The sequence below is a fragment of the Cherax quadricarinatus genome, unplaced genomic scaffold (genome assembly GCF_038502225.1).
Source record: "Cherax quadricarinatus isolate ZL_2023a unplaced genomic scaffold, ASM3850222v1 Contig23, whole genome shotgun sequence".
NCBI lineage: Eukaryota > Metazoa > Arthropoda > Malacostraca > Decapoda > Parastacidae > Cherax > Cherax quadricarinatus.
Window position 1 is genome coordinate 156601 of NW_027195049.1, and position 5900 is coordinate 162500.

At 45.2% G+C, this 5900-nt stretch overlaps 1 protein-coding gene across 4 annotated transcripts in view; it reads left to right on the forward strand.

Moving 5' to 3' along the window:
* The first annotated feature begins 971 nt into the window (after window positions 1-971).
* LOC128704544 (HMG box-containing protein 1) overlaps window positions 972-5900 on the forward strand; it is a 33304-nt gene continuing 28375 nt past the window's right edge. Inside the window, exon 1 of one of the 4 annotated variants that reach the window (XM_053799664.2) lies at window positions 972-1426. The gene's annotated coding sequence lies outside the window, so the exon portion shown is untranslated. Of the gene's footprint in view, window positions 1427-1808; window positions 1969-2090; window positions 2101-5900 lie in introns of those variants that run through there. The other 3 variants (XM_053799665.2, XM_053799666.2, XM_070079812.1) reach the window with 3 other exon arrangements.

The window sequence follows — 5900 nt, forward strand, 5'->3', positions numbered from 1 at the left end:
GAAGCTTAATAAAGCTCTTAAACAAGGTTGAAGACAGAAAGGAAGCTTAATAAAGCTTTTAAACAAGGTTGAAGACAGAAAGGAAGCTTAATAAAGCTTTTAAACAAGGTTGAAGACAGAAAGGAAGCTTAATAAAGCTTTTAAACAAGGTTGAAGACAGAAAGGAAGCTTAATAAAGCTCTAAAACAAGGCTCAAGGCAGAAAGGAAGCTCAATAAAGCTCCAGGGAACACTAAATATCGTCCCCAGCAGAAGAGCTTCCAGCTGGACGTGTATTCCCTTCCTTATTGATGGGGTTGGAAAAAAAAAACCCGCGTTTTACCCGCATTAAGCGGCCTTGGTGGGCGTCAGTAAACACATGGAATATGTTTAAGGGTGTAAAGGCGAGTCAGCAAAGACAGAAATGGTCGGGGACCAGCCAGGATGAGCCACTCGGACCAAAGCTCTAGGGCGAAACCTTTTTTGGCGAAGAGTCCATGTCGCCATATCCAGGACGTTATATATCCGTTTATTTTGGCTTTTAGCCCTGTCTTCGGTGCTTTTTTGCGCTGAGGTTGTGGGTCGGGGTGGCAGGCATGGGCGGGGTGGGTTTTGGATGGGCGAAATGAGGTTAAAATGGTTTATTTTGGTTAAAAATGGGGTGTGTCGTGGTGCTGATAACTACTTAACCTGTCTTAATGCACCTGTTGTAGCTTCTAACGTCCTTGTCATGCCACATCTCACATTTGCATACACATACTTTTTACCTATTTACCATTTTTCGAGTGTCGCTCATTCGTATGTGAGGATAACGTGTAATGTGGCAGTCGAAATGTTTTTTTATGGGGGTTAAATGGGAGAAATGTGGGAATATAATGGGGGTTGGGGTTAGATGTGGCAACGCCGCGCGGCTGTGAGGTCATGGTCATGAAACGTGGAGTAAAAAGTGAGGTGTAGACTCACAGTCTTTTAAAACTTACTCGCACCTCGCCACGGCCACATCCTCGCCATCTCCCTCGCCGATTTAGCATCCCTATCGTACCCGCACTCTTACCCGAGCGATACAAGCGGATAACCGGGTCGAAATCGTGCTAAAAGTGGGTATTTCAGGGGGGAGTTGAAGCGCCAGGTGGGAGAGTGTTGGAACCTTGTTGATCACCAGTGTTGTTTTGTGGTAGCGGCGGCGGCGGGTGGATGTTGCTGCTACACTGACTGACTTTTTCTCCTCTCCTGGCACTGGCAGGCCGCATGCGGCACTCTCACCCACCGCACACCTTCACGCCCACCCCGCCCATCCCGCCCACCGCCCCGAAATGGCCGCAGGGAGGGCCGTAAGGCGGTGAATTAGTGATGAAACGTAGGGGTGAGATGTACACTTGTTGAGCGCTGGGCAAGTGGAGCAGCTCACACCATCACTCATACCAGCACTTATACCCGCTAATACCACTGTAAGTGACTTGTACCAGCACTTATACTAGTGTAAGTTACTCTTGTACCTTCCTGCTGTACCTGGACCTGTGTTGTACCTGCTAGTACCACTGTAACACCATCACTCATACCAGCACTTATACCCGCTAATACCGCTCTAAGTGACTTGTACCAGCACTTATACTAGTGTAAGTTACTCTTGTACCTTCCTGCTGTACCTGGACCTGTGTTGTACCTGCTAGTACCACTGTAACACCATCACTCATACCAGCACTTATACCCGCTAATACCGCTCTAAGTGACTTGTACGAGCACTTATACTAGTGTAAGTTACTCTTGTACCTTCCTGCTGTACCTGCACCTGTGTTGTACCTGCTAGTACCACTGTAACACCATCACTCATACCAGCACTTATACCCGCTAATACCGCTCTAAGTGACTTGTACCAGCACTTATACTAGTGTAAGTTACTCTTGTACCTTCCTGCTGGACCTGTGTTGTACCTGCTAGTACCACTGTAACACCATCACTCATACCAGCACTTATACCCGCTAATACCACTGTAAGTGGCTTGTACCAGCACTTATACTAGTGTAAGTTACTCTTGTACCTTCCTGCTGTACCTGGACCTGTGTTGTACCTGCTAGTACCACTAACACCACTCATACCAGCACTTACACCCGCTAATACCACTGTAAGTGACATACCAGCACTCATACCACTGTAAGTGACATAGGACTGATACCACTGTGACTTATAACCCCAAATACCACAGTGACTTATACCACCACTAATACCACTGTGACATACCACAACTAATACCACTGTGACATACCACCACTAATACCACTGTGACATACCACCACTAATACCACTGTGACATACCACAACTAATACCACTGTGACATACCACCACTAATACCACTGTGACATACCACCACTAATACCACTGTGACATACCACCACTAATACCACTGTGACATACCACCACTAATACCACTGTGACATACCACCACTAATACCACTGTGACATACCACAACTAATACCACTGTGACATACCACCACTAATACCACAACTAATACCACTGTGACATACCACCACTAATACCACTGTGACATACCACCACTAATACCACTGTGACATACCACCACTAATACCACTGTGACATACCACCACTAATACCACTGTGACATACCACCACTAATACCACTGTGACATACCACCACTAATACCATTGTGACATACCACAACTAATACCACTGTGACATACCACAACTAATACCACTGTGACATACCACAACTAATACCACTGTGACATACCACCACTAATACCACTGTGACATACCACAATACCACTGTGACATACCACCAGTACCACTGTGACATACCACCACTAATACCACTGTGACATACCACCACTAATACCACTGTGACATACCACAACTAATACCACTGTGACATACCACCACTAATACCACTGTGACATACCACCACCAATACCACTGTGACATACCACCACTAATACCACTGTGACATACCACCACTAATACCACTGTGACATACCACCACTAATACCACTGTGACATACCACCACTAATACCACTGTGACATACCACCACTAATACCACTGTGACATACCACCACTAATACCACTGTGACATACCACAACTAATACCACTGTGACATACCACCACTAATACCACTGTGACATACCACCACTAATACCACTGTGACATACCACCACTAATACCACTGTGACACCACCACTAATACCGCTGTGACATACCACAACTAATACCGCTGTGACATACCACCACTAATACCACTGTGACATACCACAATACCACTGTGACATACCACAATACCACTGTGACATACCACCACTAATACCACTGTGGCATACCACAACTAATACTACTGTGACATACCACAACTAATACCACTGTGACATACCACAACTAATACCACTGTGACATACCACAACTAATACCACTGTGACATACCACCACTAATACCACTGTGACATAACACTAATACCACTGTGACATAACACTAATACCACTGTGACATAACACCACTAATACCACTGTGACATACCACCACTAATACCACTGTGACATACCACCACTAATACCACTGACATACCACCACTAATACCACTGTGACATACCACCACTAATACCACTGTGACATACCACCACTAATACCACTGTGACATACCACCACTAATACCACTGTGACATACCACCACTAATACCACTGTGACATACCACCACTAATACCACTGTGACATACCACCACTAATACCACTGTGACATACCACCACTAATACCACTGTGACATACCACTACTAATGCCACTGTGACATATCACCACTAATACCACTGTGACATACCACCACTAATACCACTGTGACATACCACCACTAATACCACTGACATACCACAACTAATACCACTGTGACATATCACCACTAATACCACCACTCATACCACTGTGATTTATACCACGACTCATACCACTTCGACTTATACACCACTCATACCACTGTATTAGTTTACTACCAGTTACCAGCTGTAAGTTAGTTTACTACCAGTTAACAGCTGTAAGTTAGTTTACTACCAGTTAACAGCTGTAAGTTAGTTTACTACCAGTTAACAGCTGTAAGTTAGTTTACTACCAGTTAACAGCTGTAAGTTAGTTTACTACCAGTTAACAGCTGTAAGTTAGTTTACTACCAGTTAACAGCTGTAAGTTAGTTTACTACCAGTTAACAGCTGTAAGTTAGTTTACTACCAGTTAACAGCTGTAAGTTAGTTTACTACCAGTTAACGGCTGTAAGTTAGTTTACTACCAGTTAACAGCTGTAAGTTAGTTTACTACCAGTTAACAGCTGTAAGTTAGTGTACTACCAGTTAACAGCTGTAAGTTAGTGTACTACCAGTTAACAGCTGTAAGTTAGTTTACTACCAGTTAACAACTGTAAATTAGTGTACTACCAGTTAACTGTTAGTTTACTTCCAGTTAACTGTAAGCCACACACACACACACACACACACACACACACACACACACAGGGGAGACTTGATAACGACATACAAGATACTGCGTGGAATAGATAAGGTGAACAGAGACAGGATGTTATAGATAGGGGATACAGAAACAAGGGGTCACAATTGGAAGCTGAAGACTCATACAAGTCAAAAGGATGTTAGGAAGTATTTCTTCAGTCATAGGGTCTCCAGGAAGTGGAATAGCCTAGCAAGTGACATAGTGGAGGCAGGAACCATACATAGCTTTAAGACGACGTATGACAAAGCAGAGAGAGGACCTAGTAGCGATCAGTGAAGAGGCGGGGCCAGGAGCTGAGTCTCGACTCCTGCAACCACAGTTAGGTGAGTACACACACACACAAAGACCGCAGACAGAGTATAGGCTAGGTGGCCAAACACTGGAAACCTCACTCAGTGAGAAAGACCTTGGCGTGAGTATAACACCGAGCATGTCTCCAGAAGCACACATCAACCAGATAACTGCTGCAGCATATGGGCGCCTGGCAAACCTGAGAACAGCGTTCCAATACCTTAATAAGGAATCGTTCAAGACACTGTACACTGTGTACGCCAGGCCCATACTGGAGTATGCAGCACCTGTTTGGAACCCATACTTGATCAAGCACTTAATTAGAGAAAGTGCAAAGGTTTGCGACAAGGTTAGTTCCAGAGCTAAGGGGAATGTCCTACGAGGAAAGGTTAAGGGAAATCGGCATGTCGACACTGGAGGACAGGAGGGTAAGGGAGACATAACGACATACAAAATACTGCGTGGAATAGACAAGGTGGACAGAGACCGGATGTTTCAGAGATGGGACACAGCAACAAGGGGTCACAATTGGAAGTTGAAGACTCAGATGAGTCAAAGGGATGTTAGGAAGTATTTCTAAAGTCATAAAGTAGTCAGGAAGTGGAATAGCCTATCAAGTGAAGTAGAGGCAGGAACCATACATAGCTTGAAGATGAGGTATGATAAAGCTCGTGGAGCAGGGAGAGAGAGAGGACCTAGTAGCGCTCAGTGAAGAGGCGGGGCCAGGAACTGAGTATCGACCCCTGCAAACAAAATTGAGTACACACACGACAGCCAGCACGGTTTCAGGGACGGAAGATCCTGTGTCGCAAACCTACTGGAGTTCTATGACAAGGTGACACCAGTAAGACAAGGGGGAGAGAGAGAGGGGTAGGTAGATTGCATTTTCTTAGACTGCAGGAAGGCATTTGACACAATTCCACACAAGAGATTAGCACAAAAGCTGGAGAACCAGGTAGGTATAACAGGGAAGGTACCGCAGTGGATCACGGAATACCTGTCCGGAAGACACCAACGGGTCACGGTACGTGGCGGGGTGTCAGAGGGCACCTGTGACGAGCAGGGTTCCACAGGGGTCAGTCCTAGGACCAGTGCTGTTTCTAGTATTTGTGAACGACATGACGGAAGG